The sequence below is a fragment of the Rhipicephalus microplus genome, chromosome 8 (genome assembly GCF_043290135.1).
Source record: "Rhipicephalus microplus isolate Deutch F79 chromosome 8, USDA_Rmic, whole genome shotgun sequence".
Classification (NCBI taxonomy): domain Eukaryota; kingdom Metazoa; phylum Arthropoda; class Arachnida; order Ixodida; family Ixodidae; genus Rhipicephalus; species Rhipicephalus microplus.
The window spans coordinates 66,516,836-66,536,361 of NC_134707.1; the positions used below are offsets into that span (position 1 = coordinate 66,516,836).

Below are 19,526 nucleotides of genomic sequence, written 5' to 3' on the forward strand. Positions count from 1 at the left end.
TGATGAAATTTACCCTTTATTGGCGAATATCGATGACACGTGCTTGATATTTCGCGAAGACGTCGAGGGATTTCTGAGCTAAATAATATTTACCTAATGCACAGTCCATTACCGCATTCAGATTTAGAGGTGGTTTGAGCTGACACCTTCGCCATCGGCCTGAAACTTGATCGATATATTCTGTGTACGCGGGTCCGCGCACATGAAACCCCTTGCATGCGAATATTTTTAGAAAAAAATAAAACTCCCGGCCAGCTCAAAAAAATTATCTGGCTAAGCGTTACAGAATTGTAAACACGGGTAAACAACTGCAATTAGGGGCTCATCATCACTGACAGACGAAATTCTTTCATTTTGTGGGTATGATTGCTGTGTTAATGCTGAAATACTTTTACGCCCATCACCTAAATACATACTATCTATGTTATGGGCTCATGGCTGAGAAGTAAAACTAGTGCCAACCCTGTCGACAGGACGCGGCACTGCATAATTGTGAAAAACTCAATGTAGTATTGCAGAGCGAGAAAAATTCAGAACTGCACGCATCCGCAATTGCTTATTTAACTAATTCAGAAAACAATATTGCTCTCACTGCGCGAGCTATCTATCGGCAATGTGCATGTTTCCTTCCCGATTCCACATCATGTATTCCCTTCACTTCAAGGTCAACACTATTGGGCAAGCGCCGCATCTGACGGCAGAATCGGACCCTTGTCCTGAAGCCCCGCTATTAAAATCGAGCGCCGCAACACAAAAAGAGCGACGTCAGTTCAGGGATCTCGACGTTCAGTTATATGCATATGCTTATTAGCTTTCAAGAGTCCTTATACATGGGTTCAAAGCTTTCGATATGCATGAGTGACTTGTTTTGTTCGGACTTGACCGTATACATTGGTTGTACCGGCTTGGACAATCGCAATTACCGATGCAAACCTTACTTGCTTGACATTGCTTTTGGCAATCGAGGCTAGCTAAGTCATCTGGCGGTAATTACAGTTGCGAAGCGCGAGTTAGCAGCGAAAAACGAATACCAGAGAAAGCGAGCAGCGCAAAGCAGCCGCAAGTTCCCCCACGTGCAGCGAAGAAAGGCGTCTCTTTTTTTTTTGATGATGATAGTACTAACAGCACCATATCGCCTCACGGTATTGCAGTTCAGTACGCCGCCGTTACATATTTGCATGTTATTTTGATACAACAGCCGAAAGGTGCAGTTACCGTTCTCTAAATTGGTAGGTGTTCCGTGGTCAGATCATGTATGAAACTTCGATGCGAAAGTCGTCAATGAGTTCACGCCAGTGGACACCTACTTTGTGTACTGGGACGGCGAAGACTCTACTAAAGGAGGCTACTATGACGCTGGCCTTCTGCATGTGACTGGTGACTTGCCATGCTTTTATAAACCGCATGCTTTAGTTATTTGTGCTCTTCAAATCAGGATACGCAGACCTATGTTCACATTTCTAAGCGGCCTTTTTTGTTTCTCAAATGACTGCTCAATGTCGACGTGCATGGTTGGCCTTGCAGCTACGCGCAGTTTGATAAAAAAGGACACGATGCTCATTAACGCTTCTCAGTACCATCGTGAATCTCTACAATCTCGCCCAGGTATCTGTTCTTCTAAACAAGATTTGTATCTTACGCCATCGCGCCGTTTGCTAAAGCACTACCCTGTCAACGTGAAGTACATCGATTCTTGGTTCGCTCAGATGTCGTCTGCTTTTGCCTTCCGCGTCAATGACGATGATGAGATTGTTTATTTCTATTGAGAAAACATTTATGCAGCATTATAAAATATATTTTAGTAACAGAAATATTATGGACTCTTGTATTAGTGTAGACTCGTAATAAAACACGTATATAAAAAAATACCTAGTCTGCACCTGGTATAACTGTCAGTTCAAGCGAACGAGTAAACAAAAAGGAAGAGAGGACAAGCGCTTTCTTGAAACTAAACTGTTTATTAGAAAAGGAAGAATATATATACAAGCCATCACACGCATGCATTCTTTTTTGATTTCCTGTATATATATTCTTGTTTTTCTAATAAAATGTTTAGTCGCGAGAAAGCGCTTGCCCTCTCTTCCTTTTTGTTTATTCTTGCGGTTGAACTGACAGTCATACCATGCATTACTAACACGGCCCTACTTCTGATTCTGCACTTATTGCCATCTCTCGCCGCTATAGCAACTCGCCAAATAAATAACATGGCCGCTGCACACGTAAGCGTATTAGGGCTAGCATGGTGAGCTTTTTAGTTATGTGTTGAGTTTCTGAACGCTGCACAGTCACACCCCTCTTTATCACACCTACAGTAGAGATTGTAAGAATGCGTACAGGAAGAATGGCGTTTGGCAGCCGAAGAGCTTGTGCTGTAGCCGCTTCACAGATGCGTCGGTACTATTTACGCCCGACTCGCTACCTACCGTTTGGTGTTATGCCTCAAGGAAGAAGCATAGAATCAAAGAGAATGAACGTGATATTTCTTCGTGCGTGGCCGGAAGGCACCTCATGCACCGATGGAGTAGATCAAAAAAGTTAAGTAGCACGCGAGGAGATTCGATTCAGCAACCTGTGTGCTGCTCGGGCGGTGGCCGCTCTTCGGAATAGCGTCCTTGACTGAACACGACAGCTGCTTATCCGCATGCCGAGGACACTGGTGTATAAAACTGTAAATTTTACAGATTTTGAAGTAAGAAAACGTGATTGAGAAGTTACATTTTGCGTCCGTATGCGCACGTGCAAGCCCGTGCATGAACATGCATAAAGAGAAATTGTATCCCCGCGCAGAAAAAGATTTCTGTGTAAGCTTAACAAATGTATACACGGGTAAACAGCCTCACGACAAACACGGCAATAGTGCAGCCTTGTTCCATTCAGTTGTACTAAATATTTTTTATTAAAGTGGGATATCGTTCAGGAATACTACTTGCGTTGTGACGTTCCGTTGTTCGCGTTGGCTTCCTATGAACTTTGACAAGCTAGCGTAGTGATTAGATAATACTTAATAAAATATCACGTTCTCAAACAAATGTGCAGCCGTAAGTTTACCACTTGGGATATCTCAATCGTATTATTATTGCGCTTTACTTACTGTATGTGGTCATGCACTTTTGCAAGACTAACATTAGTGTTGCTGTCTCTACTGAAATCATTTTACTGAAATGTTTGGTCTGGCTTGTCTGAACAGCCCTAACTGAAAATTATGCTGCTAGAAAACAAAACAGAATTTCTAAAGTCTCTGTGACCATTCTTACCAAAACAGCATACTTCTCAATGCCTTTCAGGACACGTTCTTATAGTGTCGTGCAAGTGCAGCAAGTCTAATTGTAAAGCGATATTTTAATGTTGGTGGAATCCTTAATTCTATATTCAGAATTCGAGGAAGAAATGAACAGCTACCTAAGTACACGGCGTGTGCATCACACCAAGAAAAACAAAAGAGGCCCACAGAGTTCAACCAAACAGGTAAGGAAAACATTCTTTGTTTTTAAAATGTATTAAGTACATACGGCTTCCTTCCTTGCTGCTGGTTAGAGTGGTTGAAAGAATGAAGAATGGGTTAATCTGCCTTGTAGCGAAATTCTTTACTGGGCTAGCATAGGTATTGCGTGCGAAAAACTTTACATGCTCAGCTTGTCGTAAGTTGTCGTACACTAAGTTAATGAATTGGAAAGTAGGCGCACCATAAAGCAGTACTTGGAATCTTGGCAAACTCACACGAAACCTGCGAACATAAACCCTCCCGATTGAGCATGTGCACGGCAATCGAGGCCAACGAAAGAGGCAACACTTTCACAAAAGTAGTTGCAGGAACTACAGTGGAAAGGGAGGCAAAGAGTAAAGCAAAAGTGCTAGCTTTGGAGCGAGCCGGCCAGTCTTCTCTAGAAGAGAGTTAATAAGTCTCGAAAAGTAAAGACAGCTTTGAGAACTGAAAACCAAACTTGGCTAGACAGTTTTTAATTTATGGATTTCGTCCAGCCAGATTTTTGCTGAATGTTTATTTTTAAATGTCTATTAGATGCTTGAATGCTACGGCTCTAGGTAGTTTCTAATTCAGAGCATTCGGAGAGGGGGAGGCGGCACCGCTATGTGCTGTGTCTGTTCGTGAAAAATTTATGTTCAGTGAATAAGAATACGAGCTGGATATCTGGTCAGTGTACCATATCAGTGCTGATGTTGCATGTACTGTGTTGGGTGCTACGAGTTGCTTGTTTCTTTGATTGTGAAACTAAGCTTTTTATCGTGTATGGTAATTGGTGTCGCGCGCGAAACAAAAGGAGCCATATTATCAGTCACAAATACGCCACATCTGAGTATGCGCGGCACCAATTGTATGCCTGCCCTGCAGTTTCCACCGTTCCTTATCTCGGCAGCCGAGATGGCGGCTTTGGCCGTCGAATTGCTGTCAACATTACGAAATCTAAGTAAAGCAACAAAAAAGAAAAATTGTCGCTTCGTGATACCATATCACAGCGACAACGGTTTTAATTCGTCTTTCTTTCTTGTTTTTTTTGTTTTGTTGAAAAATCGCTCTGAGCGCTATTGATGGCCAGAGCAGTTGTTGCATTCGCGGTCATAATCAGTGATCAGTATTGCGAGGCAGGCACACCACTGGCGCCGCGCGTGCACAGATGTGGTCTATTGGCGACCGCAGGTGTCACCCATGCTGTTTGCAACACGACGCTCCGTCGTTATAGACAGCCGAGTTGAGCATTGTACAAACATCGGATAATTGAAACTTGGACGCTGTATTCCGCCTACATACTATTTTATTTCGGAATACTCCTGCTAGGTGGCAGCAGTGACTAGAAAGTACAAAACACAAGAAACCTAGGTGATTGATATCGTCGAACGCACTGCTTCAAACATGGAGGCGTGAGTTGCCAATACTACAGTTGACGTTCAAAGCATGAAACTTCCAAGTTATTCTCTCGCTGAAGGGCAATCACTAGTGAATACACCCCGTACTGGTAGACCGGCTGCGTACTCATTGAACTTTTCCAGACAACTGGTTGGAACTTTCTTGAAATCTTTGGCCCACAGTTCGTAACCTGGAATAGAATGCAAGGTATAAATCAGTGCCACAGAATACGACAAACATGTTCCTAAGCTGAAAATAATGGCTCAACACAACGTGAAACGATTAATAGTTATGAAACAATTAAAAAAAAGTATTCTTCGGTGTGGTGTTTTTGTTGTAACCTACCAGATATTCATACTTCTTCAGCATACACAGTGATAAAAACTCAAGTATGTTTATCGATTCATCTCAGAATAATTTGCGCACATTCTGAAACAGAGTAATAACTACTTCAAAGTATACGAAGGCCTGTAATACTAAATGACGCTTCTAATCTTACAAAACACGCCTTGAAATAAATACGCACATGACGCAATGTGTGCAATGTGTTCCCACTGCATTGTACAATTATTTCGATTGTTGTCCGTAGCTTTGGCTGTTAGCACTATATCCAAAGGCTATCTTGCCTGCTGGGTCTCATTACTCTATTGAGGCTGTGTTCAAGCCCCAGTTTTGGGGTCACCCATAATTTCATGAGTTTCATATGCCACCGAATTTGAGAAGCAGGTACAACAAGCGTTTTCCGTTAAATACATAGCGATAGGCGTGTTATCGGTACAAACAATCCCGCGTTACTGTTTAGGATAAAATTATGAGGAAAAATTTTTATATGCACGCATAAATGTTGCCGATATTACCAATCAATAGCGGGTGGAATACATTCATTGTTTTCTACTAAATATGTTTTTCTCTAAGTTCGCAAACAAAATATTAGTATTTCGATGCCCCTGTGGTGATAAACGAATGGCAGACTGCAGTTTTAGTGGATTAGGGTAGACGTTAATTCAGCGAACGAAGCTTCTTCATATATATATATGGTGTTTTTTACTGCGATGCCTGAGACAGCCCCCAAAAAGAGAATGAAAACCAACACTTCGTGCGCACTTGCTTACATTGCTTATCTTACATTTTCTTGGATAAGCTAACAGTTTTAGGTGCAGAAACATTTGAGTCGTTGTCATCAATGATACGGGTCAATGAATAAAGGTTGGACAAAGCTTCGTATGGGAAAAAAAGTTATATAAACTATTTTTATGTGCACTTCTTTTAGATGGCGTCTACAACACGTGCATATTTTACAAGAAAGAATATCAATCATCTATTTTCGTCGCAAATTAGAACTCCTGAACTGTGCTCTATGTTAAGCAAAGAGAAAAACAAATAACAGGCAGCTCATTCAGTTATCTAGTAATTAAATTCTTGAAACACTCAAAGTGAATACTTCAGGAAAAAATTCACGATACCTTCGCGAGAGCGCTGTGCTACAATTTCTGGTAGGAATGGAAGTCATTAAAATTACGTACCTCCCTCAGTTCCGTCTGCGCCAAGAGCGTAGACCACGTAGCAATTGTGGGCAGAGTATGCGAGGACGTCTGTGAAAATTTGTTCATCTACAAGCGAACATAAAAAATGCATAGTGCATGACTGCAATAAGCATGTGAAAGTGTTTAGAAGTAGATGCATTAATGATTGTTAAAGTTTATTATCGCACCTATTTATTTATTGGCAATACGGGGGATCCAACCTTCAACCTTAGGACAATGCTTCTGGTTTTTGTTTTTGCAGTTGAACCGGAGAAGTTGGGAATTACAGCTTTATTTCGTTATATCTTTGTTTTGCGAAACCCTTGAAGTGCTGAGCAACATCACTATAAAACATTAGGATGAGTGTGCGATGCCCCTAATGCTGCCTGCTGCGGTTAAGTAGCATGAAATAAAGTTATGAGCCGAAAACTAACCAATGCTGTACACAACATGGCTCAAAGTGTCAAGTTTGGGGAAATGTTATCCTCGTTGGTAATGAGTGAAAAGTCTCAATGCTTCAAAACATACAGAAGTGATTTCTATAATTGGTGACAATGAGTGCAGTTCGTGAAATCTTGAGTGATTGTCAAACATGAAAATACATTTGAAAAAAGAAAAAAATACAACGCTATTCAGCTTACCCCTGGGAACTAACTTAAAGCCGAACGATTTTCTTGATTTTATGACGCGTTCACAAGCAAATCCCACACTAGATGCGTCAAGAAGCGAGAAACCAGGGAAAATGCGCTACACTATTTGAAACTCAACACAACAAGATGAAAACCAATACAGACTGCAACGATAATAAACAAGACAGATTTAGATAGCGTTTCTTTGTCTGGGAAATATTTATTTTTGACTCAGTGCACTAGCAGGGCATTTCTGTTACCTTTGGTGGTGTTCTTTAGGGCAAAAGTCAGAGAAACCTCAGTAAGTTGCAGCAATTATAAGAGAAAATGTTTGTGCTCTTCTGCTGTAAAAAAGAGCGCGTAAATAAAATATTTTGGCATAATAAATTTAGCTTGCTGTCCTTTTACATGGGTGTTTTTACAGCTGTTTTACTGCGAATATTAGCAACAGTGCCTTCAGGCCCCTATTGATTCTAAAAGTGCTCGTGATTTCATTTTATGGTTCAGTGACGCACCTCACTGAGTCTATCAATTCCTCCAATAAACATTTACTTCACTGGATAAATTTCACTGGTCACCTCCTTTTCACATATCATGAAAAAAGAGCAAGTACACAATATTTCAGAGGAAGTCGCAGTGTTTTTACAGCTAGTGCTGGCATAAAAATTCCGCCCACACAAAACACACGCCTAAGATCTTGCTGCATTATCTAGTCAACGGTAAGTATTTAAAGGGCCACTCGCCAGGTTTGACTAAGTTGAGCTGATAGCGCAATGCGTAGATGAGACGTTCATGATAACGTCTGCCACAATTTGCAACGCTACGCGCCGCGGAAATGGGTCAAAATTCAAAACGGACGCTGCTCCTCTTCCCCTCTGCCGGCACACACTTAGAGAATGAGGGCATGACGTGGACGTGTGAATGGCCCTACGTACTCAGCAATGCAGTGACGTTGTCATCTACGTAGATGACTCTGCTCTGACGTTGTCAGCAGTATACCACGTGACATGGCAAAAATTATTTAACACAATATGTGTAGCTTAAGTATTTGTTACTTCAAGAGAATAATAAAACTTGAGATAGAGAATGAGACGACTAAAAACTGTGCGCGTTTTTCTTTCATTATTGTCCGTGAAACGCTACGGGATGCAGGGCTAAGGTGCCAGCGTTTCGAATGCGTTCGTGTCCCCGTGGTCAGAGCATTAAGCAGACGACCGCCGTGGAACGCTCTTACGCGTTCGTGCACTGATTGTGCTCATTTACTCTACCACGTCTAAGCCAGCGTTTCCAAATCATCCTGCAGAAACAGACAGAAGACGACAAAATAATGCTGGTCAACAAAGCAACGTTGCTCACGTGCTTGGGGGATGCACTTGTTTGGGCACGTCTTGCGCATGTCACCTCTTGGTCAGATGCCGGAAAGCGTGAGAAAGAGCTTTGGCTTGCAAAGGCTACGCAGAGGAGCGGCAAGGGTTTCGAGCTCGTTTCGCGCCGCTTCAAAAAGCCTGTTTTCTCCACTCGTGATGAGCCGATTCAAAAATTTTTTGTGGCAAAATGTTCCTCATCAGACACCCAACAACTTTCTCTGTCTAACTAAAATTCGGTATGGGGACAGGTAAGTGGCGCTTTAACTTTTCGGATTTACGCTTTGTGCATCCAAAATTAACATAAACTGATACAGAAGGCATAACAGCGAAACTTACCTTTCGTAACGTATGTGATTGCGTTTTCTTTACTGTAGCCGTACATTTTAACAGCAGTTGCCTTTTCTTGAGAAGTTTGGCTGGAAGTTTTGTAGAAAAAAAGTGCAGGTGTAACAGCAGGCTCAGGTTCATGCAACAATATTTAGGAGACACAATATCCTGAAACGCTTTTCTTACAAAGATAGTATAATAAACCATATCATTAAAGCCGACCAGGTTATCATTGGATAATTTGCTAATGAAAACGAGGAATAAAATTAGGTCTGCGTTGTCACAGAAACGTAAATATAGACAATACGGCCCGCTTTTGTATAGTGTGGAACACGCTGCGTATATAATAGTATAGTAGGGTTGCGAGATATTTAACCGAGTATTTTTCTTGCTTTTCTAAAATTCACGGCCATGGGGTGCCCCCATCTCCAAATGCTGTTATATTATAAGAGGTGCCGTTTTACATAACGTGGCCCTGCTGCTCACGTAGACAGCCGACTTTACTCTGAGAAGTAGCTTATCACTGTTCAAGAATGTGTAGGCCAAAGATAACGCCGCATTGATTGATTGATATGTGGGGTTTAACGTCCCAAAACCACCATATGATTATGAGAGACGCTGTAGTGGAGGGCTCCGGAAATTTCGACCACCTGGGGTTTTTTAACGTGCACCCAAATCTGAGCAGACGGGCCTACAACATTTCCGCCTAAATCGAAAATGCAGCCGCCGCAGCCGGGATTTGAACCCGCGAACTGCGGGTCAGCAGCCGAGTACTTTGCCACTAGACCATCGCGGCGGGGCAAGGCTAACGCCACATAAACTACCATTGTATCATCGCACCAATTGTAAAACCGCTTTTAAACTGGCACACCGTCTTTCATTATATATTCTTTTTCTACTATATCAGTGCACTTTAGAGCAGAATGTAGTAATTTAAAAGCTCACTCCCCCCAAAAAAATTCTCGGGAGAATGATACTGACTGCAAAATGTTTTGAGTATAAATACAGCAGTAAAACTACTTAGGTACTATGTGGTACTTTTTTTGCTAGAATTTAGGAGGTATGGTTAAAGATATCGAAGAAGAAGGACCATATGATCAATGACAACGTGCAAGAATCAAAGCACCTACTATCTTAATCATAAAAATGTCAACAAAGGGATAGGTGGCAATCCACATTGTACGGGCCGCCTAGCGTCAGTCGGCTAGCCCGATGGTCCGCATCAACTTCAATACGCTTTCCTTTCTAAGATTATTTGTGCCTTCATTTTTGGTCATCATTGAGTTAAATTCTTGCTCTGATTGGCTGTTGGCAGGATTGATATGTGGTAGGCGATGCTGCCTATATATGATGTTCCCTCTTTCCAATTATTTCTGGTGCTTGACGTATCTTTCTCTATCCAAAGTAATTTGGGCATAACAGCAATACTTACGTTTGGTTTTGTATGTGATTGCGCTTTATTGTAAAGTGTGGCATTGAGCTGTTTGGTAATTGATTACTAAACTTCTCAGCGCGAAAAAATTCAGAAAATGAGCACAAGAGACTTCGACGAGCGCCTGATCTTTTGCGTTACTTGTTTGAATTTTTGAGCGTAGAAGTTTACTAATTATTCATTCTCACCAGGTGTATCCTATAGGCACCCAGAAGGCAATTCAAGCGCTACGGTGATGCCGCAAGCAAACAAAGATTGGCGAAGTGCAAAATGAATTCATATTTCAGTTCAACATGCAGCCTCTACAATATCGAACGTCTTGAGGCTACGCAGATCAACAGCCACACTCGCCTCTGCTCGCATTTCATTTTATAGTGTCAGTATTAGTGGCACACTAACTCTTTTTGCGAGGGGGGCTAGCCTACCTTACTCGTAAGCTGGGATGAACACACAGACGACACACACACACGAATATAAATATATATATATATATATATATATATATATGACGCTATGAAGACTGGGTGACGTGGCCTGGCTCATACTCTATGTTTATTCTATTGTCACTTCTTCTTCATCTACTTCTCCTAACCATGTCTACCTTCTGACATCACAAGTTTCCCCCCTCGCCTAAGGAAGTCGCGTTAGACGAACAGAAATTAAAAACTGAACGTGCATGGCCTAAAAGTGAACACTGTCAAAAAAGGAAAGAGTTCCAAGTCCCACGAAATTTCTGTAAACACACTTTAGCTTCACAGGAGAGTGCAGCAGTCCGGTGAGTGCTGGAGTTCTGGTGGGCGAGGCTGGCTGTTACGTACTGGAAAACACAAGTAAACATTGAACGGGGAAACTGCAGATGATGAAACTGATTGTATACTTGCAAAGAATGAACGTGGTGTGAATGCTTTGGAGAACCAGCAGCTTGATTTGTGTAGGCGTCGCGCTGTCTGCCTTGATTGGTACACATGCAGTGCCACCCGTCTGTGTGTTTGTTTGCAAAGACTGATGCCATGATTTCCGTGTCTTTCCATAATACAGGGTGTGGTTTTGTGCCTTCTTCGTTGCTCTCTGTCCTGTTGTTTGAACAGCTTTGATTGAAGACTGAATCTTGAACTCTTTTGGAGGAAACTTGCGCGATGTTCCTTCTTGCGAAAATCTCTTGAGTTAGGAGACTTGTTTGTCTTATGCAAGAAATATTTAGTTGACGTCGCTTCACTTGACCCGCTTATAGACGCTTTGTTTAATCCTCGAGTGTTCTTCCAAAGATTTTTTCGTTCGTAGTCGTCCTTGCTGGTGTAGCCCATAGAGACACTGTTGTTCATAGGCTTGTTTCTGGTGGCATTGATGGTGTTCATGAGGAAGGAGCTGAGGTGGCAGCTTTTTTTGACCATGGCACTGAATTTCTGGGCGAATTGAGGTGGTGTGCAATAGGCAGATGGTAGTCAGTGGACTGTTTTGTTGCATTCAGGGTAATGAAGGTTGTGAGCTCGAATTCACTGGAGACTCTTGGGAGGGTCTTGTGACGCTGTTCATAACGAACGCTTCTGGCTCTCGGCAACGTGTGCGATTCGATGCTTCCGAGCCACCTGTGTTGTTAAGAATCCCAGGTGTCCATAGACTCGATGGTGACATCGCAGCAGGCGTAGTTTGGTCAGATTTCAGTCGGAAATATTTGTCATTCTGTGTAACTAACAAGTTAAGCTGTTCTGATGCATGCATCTGCTCTGCACAGAAGGGACAGAGCCTGGCTGAGTATCTTCAGGGTTCCTCACCTCTATATCAACCGCAGTAAGCATGTGAGATGCGAGGTGAGCGCTGTGAGCAACTGAAGAGCCAAGCGACGGAAAAGTTGGAGGTGTTCGAAGTGCGCGAGACGGAAAGCACTGTGCACAAGGTGGCTCCTTAATGTCAGTGCTACGGTGCAGTGATGACGTAAAGGTTGTTTTTTGATCGCGCAGTTGCCAAACGCGGTGCAGTGAAGGGTACACTTTTCCTGCAAACAGACATGGCTGCCTTGCACTGAGAGTGCGCTTTAATTGCTCTTGTTTCAAGGCCGATTTATTTTAGGTGTCCCAATGCGTGAGCAGTGCTTTTGACTGCGGCGACCGAGCGCGATTGTCTGTGGATGGTCGGTTATAAGCGAATCTTCATCGTAGTCGTGATTGTATTTTTTAAACCAAACGATCATTTCTTTTTTGATATTTTCCCAAGACTCGTCGTTTTGAAATATGTGGATGAGGTAAAGTTTAAATGCCTCGCCGGTGACGTAGTCACTGAAGTTCGTAACCATTTCCCGTTCCAACCAAGATGTGGCGGTAGCGTGGAGCTCGAACAGGTTGAACCAGTCCTGTACAGGTCCATCGTCAGCTGCTCCGGTGTACTTGGGGTTGGGAAGGTCGGTCGATGGTTCTGCCATGATGCCGGTTACTGCTTGCGCCTGAGATCACTCACCTCTTCTGTGGTCGACATTCACTTGAGGCGTACTGCCGGTGGCTTAGTGAATGATTTGTGGCTGATGAGCGGCGGCGAGGTCCTAATCCTGTCGACTAGTGTGATGCTATGATGAAAGGTTGACGTGGCCTGGCTCATGCCTCATGTTTATTCCATTCTCAATTCTTCCTCATCTACTTCTCTCCTTACCATCTCTGCCTGTTTACGTCACACACACACACACGCACACACACACACACATATATATATATATATATATATATATATATATATATATATATATATTTATATATATATATATATATATATATATATATATATATATATATATATATATATATATATATATATATATTATAGTTTCTTCGTTATTCGAAGGTCATAGGTTAAATTCCTGCTCACGGGTGGTCATTTTTTCATCCACTTTTCTTTCTTCTTATTTACATTCCATTGATTCTAATAACGTATCCTGTACATTCCTTGGCATTACTGACTGTTAGATCTCGTTAATATTGTTTTAAAACACGGAAAAAACGAGCCTTTAGGTATACACTTGTTTCCCATATATATATATATTTATATATATATATATAATTATCTATATATATATATATATATATATATATATATATATATATATATTTATATATATATATATTTATATCAGGGAAGATAAATTTAATCACGCGCTCGTACATTGATATGAATTTGCGCCCACAAATAACTACTTGAACATCGAAAACGATCGTTTAGCTCATCGGCTCACAACAGCTTCGACCTAGCAGCGGTAATGGTCTATCCTTCAAAAAATAGTTTTACGGAAGCAGCAAATACTTTGTACTTTAACTGGTACATAAAAAGTTTGTTCGTTCCAATTCATAACTGCATCAACATGTCATACCATAAAAAAGCATGAAGAAGTGACGCAATATCATAGGGCCCCTTCTCAGCGCTTGCCTACAGCACTGGACACCAGAGCGCTGAATAGGTGACCCACACCAAAAAGCGCCTACAAGAAACTTTACCCGAGCGGCAATTTCGGCAAAAGTTTACTGTGTTGTAACATTGCTTCGTAACACTTCCAATGTAGCGTAAAAACATAAGTGAGTGATTACTACTGTGACGGAAAAAAATTGCCTTACTTGCAGGTTTCCTCAGCGTCCAGCCGAGAATAAGGTGGTTCAGCACCCCCCCCCCCTGTCACTGTCCAAAGGGAGGGGGATCAATCCCCTCAAAATTTTTCTTTTTGGTGGGTAGGGGGGGGGGGAAGCTTGCGTCTCTTTTGTGGCCACGACTGATGCGCTGATGATAAGTATATACTTCTGCACTCAAACTACTCTCCAATCCTCTATTTCCTAACATTGCTGCTACCTGTTCCGCATTATACGTGTTTGCGGAAATGCTTTACTAGTAACACCGTTACCGGTTACGCATTACTCTTATAGGTATTTTATTAACATACTGATTAAAATTTTGGAACTGTAACTGGTAACGTACTGCCTGCCGTTAAGATTTTTCGGTAACACGACGTGCCAGGTTACTCGTTACTTTTTCAATGCGAAGATGGCACATTCCCAGAAGTTGCCCCGACAAATTGTTTTGTTGCAGCGTCGGACCGCTGTCTCCTACCTGACATCGACAAATAAAGCGTGGACGGAGTGTAGATTGAGAAATTGGGGGGTGTGGAAAGGTATCTTTAGCAGGCACCGATTTCCAGCGCGGACATAGGACGGTATAGAGCACTGTGGCTCGTTTTGGAAAGGCTGGCTATCCTGAGACGTTGCTGATTGCTGTCGCCGAAAGCACCTACAGAGCTCATAGCCACGTACAATGGGCTTCAAATTACGACGTACAGTAAAGCATGGGCAGATGCGAAACAGTCGATATCATTTCTACCAAGCATCTGCTTTCTCAGTGCACACAGGTTGAAAAGATCGGCTGACGCGTTGGTTTGCATGCGGTTTTTTTGGCTCCTCACAAGTTGGCTTCGTTCTCACAGAGAAACAGTTTGTTCACGAGACACAAATTTGGATGCCAGGTGAGGCATCGTCATCGATTTCTGGAACTTGTGCGAAGGGGGGGCGTAGTCAACAGAGCTTCTCTGTCGTGTTGAGCCTGCCACATCGGCCAGAAAGGCAGGTGTTTCCATGGCTCTATTTCGAAAGAACAACAATGTTGTTCGGAAAAAGACCGACGGATTTCTGGCTATTCATTGTTATAGCTGCGGATGCCACCCTGTGCTCGACAGCTCCACAAATTTCTACCGGCACAGAGCCGATAGCCTGGTTTTGTAGCTCCGCCCAACAATCCAGGAAGGAAGCGATCCTTCTCTCCATGAAACTTGGTTTCATAGACCTTTTTCTGCTGCGGAAGCGTAGATAGCTGACGAAGCGCTTTTGTGCCCCAATCTGTCTCATCACACGAAAGTTGCCGATGGTATGCCAAACCTTCTTGCCAACTGCATGATGAGCATGTAATTTGTTGGCATGTTCAATTTAGCCCTTGAAGCAATGGCAGACTGCGTTCTCGTTAACGTTTATAGTTAAAAAGCTCCCGAGCGAGCGAGGCTGATCTATAACACTTTTACATAAACGCTTCCAATTTTCGCGGTAAGTAAACCGGATAAATGAACGAGAAATGCTTGTGCACAAATATATTCCCACACGAATAGGCCGTTAAAACAATTCTTTACGTCTACAAACTTTGTGCATTTATTTTGCCAATAGAAGCAGCTGAAAGAATATCCGTAAATTCGTTGAAAGTCCAGTGGTGCGTCCTTAGCGGAGAGCGTTTATCATTACGAGAATAGTTAACCTGGCTAGTTTGTGGGATTATATAATGAGGTGTATATAATTGAACCTCATAATGTGCATTACTTGATGTTGAGACAAAGCGCTTTACTATGTGCTACAGTTTGAAGATATCGCATGTAACTATAGAGGCAGCAAACTATGAGCTTTATGATATTCATAAGGTTCAGTGAAATTGGACAAACAAATCCAGTTAAATCAACATTTCGGGTAATATCGCCGTTTGGCTAAGAAGCATTGTGTGAAAAATAACAGTGAGATTTAAAATATACTTACTGAAAGTTCCTGCAGCAAAAAGAAAATGATTGATATTTATTATTGCTGAGTACCAGCTGAGGTAACGTTCGTTACTTTTTTTCTGTAACTGTCACGGTTACGCGTTACAGTTTTTTGTAGGTAGCGTAGGCGGTAACGCGTTTCTTTTATATTGGTTTAACGAGTAACGTATTGTTACTCAAATTGGTCACGAAAACGACACTCTGACTGCACTTTCATACAGCCTACAGCGTTCCCCTCTTCAAATGAGTCAGTAACGTAAATATATCAAAACAATATATATTCCTTGGAATGGTTCTTAGGATTCCTATGATTGTCTTCTTGTGACAGGGGTGGAAACCAGTGGGCCCTTTAGCATCGTATGCTTTCTAGGGGCGTTTGTTGGATTTATCGATGCAGTGCTATAGATCTATTTGTAAAATATTGCCTCGATGACGTGGTGTCTCCTTATGTCACGTTAACGTGGACACAGCCACAATGAGTGCCACTATTCACCGATCGACTGTACTCAGGGCAGTCGGGAGGATTGGGAGTATGAGAGATTATTTAAGCAAAGGATCGAACTGACTACGTTCGCATTAGGCAAAGAATGTTTTGAAGGTTTTCAGTCACATCTTCGAGTAGACTTTGCATTGATCTCTCGTCCAAGCGGCAAAGAAAAATAATATTGAAACTGGTCAACGTGTCATTGTCCGACTGCTAAACCTCTTCTCCCGTGCAAAGGCGTGTGGCCCTGTCGGCTGAATTTATTGATGCTGAAGGCTTCGATGGCTGTTTTACTTCGATATTCCCGGGCCCGCCACAGTGATTTAGAGGCCAAAGTACTTGTCTGCTGAACCGCAGGCCGCGGGTTCTAGCCTGGCTGTATCGGCGGCATTTTCGAAGGAGGCGAAGATGCTGTAGGCCCATGTGCTCACACTTTGGTGCTCGTAAAAAAACCCACTTGGTGGATATTTCCGGAGCTTTTCACTACGGAGTCTCTCATAATCATATGGTGGTTTCGAGACATTAATCTCCCCGTATCTTCTATATTTTTACACAATTTCTTATTTCACCTTTCGTTTTCTTTCGGTTTTCACCCACAAAGTCTTACGAATGCTCAGACTATACAGCGCTCAATTCTTCAAGAAGGTTCGTGATCTCTGTATATTGATCTATTAGGATTGCTTGTAAGCACGAACACTGAATAATATTTAACACTTATGCGAATGCAAGTGATATGCCTTGAGTTTTCACCAGCATATGTAAAAGCAGTGGCGCGCTTCGCCGCTTGTCAGTTTATTGATGGCTAACGCTCTGTTCGCCTTTATTAGTGCTAGTGTGCGGCTTTCATCTAACTTCCAACTTACCACCCAAAAGTATAACCAAATAAACAGTTTCATCAAAACATTGACGTTGCTATATTTGTCTGCGTGACGACCACATGACAATATTGTGTTGATTTTTTGCATATCAAATAAGCAAGAAAGGTGTACTTACTAAATTGCATCAGCATCATTCATAAACATGAAAATTGCGTCAACGCTCTTCTCATTCTCATTGAAGGTGTCAAATCCAGCATACAGACATCTGAAGTTATTTCCCACACTGGGTCATTCTTATAGGTTGCTTTTACCATGTCGTAAATATTCCCAACACTATTTTTGAGAAGCTGAAAAGGAATTTACGTAATTATTCTGGAGCTTAGACTGAAAATTTACTCTTTCCAGCAAGTTACTTGATAATTAGTTATGCAGCCTTATAAAGGTTTAATTTTACAGAGTCTGCCTACATCTCCTCCATTGGTGTCACAAGATAAGAATATAGAATGCCAATTTAGACTGAAATTCCCGTGGCCAAATACATATTTGGCTCATACAATTCCAGTAGTGGCCACCGTCCTAGACGGTGGCGGCCAAAGAGTCGAGCGCAAGTGCATACTGCCCCAGTCCAGTGCCTTATGACCTCCCTCTGGTATTACAAGCTTTGGCTTCACATAATTATAAGAGCATGTATATTCTATTTCAAAATAATCAGTTCTCAGAAATAGTAGAAATATCGATGGGCGTCAGAGGCTAGTGCAATGACGGAAGAGACAGAGAAGAAGGTGACATAGTTGAAAATGTTTCATTAGACAAATGCAAGAGGATGCTTTTATTAAGTTTTTGTGCACAACGATGTTGTGAATATCATGCGTATGAAATACGTCTGTTCTGTTGCCGGAAGTTCTGTTCTTGGAAGCACAAGACGACGTCACTGTGTACGCCTCCTGTCATGATTCGTATGCTGTCTAGAGCATGGATTTCCCGAATCAGACTAGGAAGCACTACTCAGACGCAATTGTTAAAAAAAAAACTCTAGCAGCAGACGCCTTGCCGTAAGACGTCACCTTAGGCGAAGGCGTACTGACGCTAGTGGTCCGCGAAAATTCCTACAGAAGCGTAGATTTTAGTGCAACATCAATTCGGCCAATCAGATGTGTTGTTAAATTAGGTTTTTATTTTTGTGTTAGTGTAAAACATCTGAAAAGTTAAAATAAAATGTATCCATATAGAAGTAGTAATTGTTACGGGTTTTAAAGGATACTTCGCTCCGGCTTTTCATCGGAAGGTATGCAAATAAAAGAAAAATCACATGCCTATTATTACGCCATAAGTGCATAAAATATGTTCCTCTGCATTTATTACTCTTGTAAACAATTGATACTAAATATTCAACTCAAATCCCAAAGTTGAATTCGCTGAAAGAGCAAGCGTTGGCCAACAAAAGAAGTTCAATCCTTGTGCATTCAGAAATAGACGGGCCTTGCCTACACCTTAACCAACTCAAGTACTAAGTCTACTGATGATCGTTTTTAAACTTTTTGCGAGCACACAAAAAACGCTGCGTGGATATTTGGTGCTGTCTTGAGTTGTATTGTGTCTTAAAAATGTAAACAACAATCACTGGCTTTTGCGCTCACATGAAAGAAAAATATCATTCTCATATATTTCTTCATGCAAAAATATCGCAACGAGGGCGAGTCATATTACCTTCAATGCATCTTGGTGTGCTCCATTTGCCGCTTCATCCACCCAAACTGGCTTATTGCCCTTAACGTAGCTTAGAACTGCAACGAAGGCAAGAGTGAGTACAAGAAGCTTCATGTTGAATTCCTTCGAGCTTCAGTCGGTGGATGGAGTGCTTGAGGGCTAAAGTCCTTCGTATTTATACACGGCGCTATAGAGGATTAACAATGAGGAAACATGACGACATTTTCGCGTCAATTGATTACCGACAAGGTACTATTTCTAGCCTTGTTTAACGGGTGAATGTTTCGTATGTCATTACATATGGCATGAGAAGCTTGCTTTAGGTATTATTTGTTATTCTTTTTTACCAGCTCCCACCCGGACAATTCATGTTTTTAACGCTCTTCCTTAAGAAAATAGTTCTTGGAGGACACGTCGTGCAATATGTCTCTACGTGGCAGACATATGACGAAACATCAGAACAGAGCCTGCGTGTGTATTAGACTTTGATGAAGCGGTTCTTTAACTTCAACAACTTCTCAATGTTATTGGCAGCATAAAGAAATTCGTCAGGCCAAAATCAGTGCAAATAATTTCGTAAAAATCAATCCTTTACACTGAAGTAATAGAGAGCATCCTGTTTTCATAACGTTCTGCTTTCAAGTTTAAAAGAGTCATCGCGCGCACAAAGCAAAAAAAAAAAGGATTTTCGAATGAAGGAGCTTAACATTTTGCTCCAGCAACATTGCTTTGAGAAAAAACTTTGCATAGGGCAAAACGCAAATCGTCTGTATTAACACCATTTAGATACACACCATGCAGAAGCTAATTAGCTAAAAAAATTTGCGCATACTTATGAA

The 19,526-nt window shown here is 41.8% G+C and overlaps 1 pseudogene; it reads right to left on the minus strand.

The window, feature by feature from the left end:
* Nucleotides 1-4,732: 4,732 nt before the first annotated feature.
* On the minus strand, nucleotides 4,733-18,847 carry LOC119182158 (female-specific histamine-binding protein 1-like; annotated as a pseudogene).
* Nucleotides 18,848-19,526: the final 679 nt, after the last annotated feature.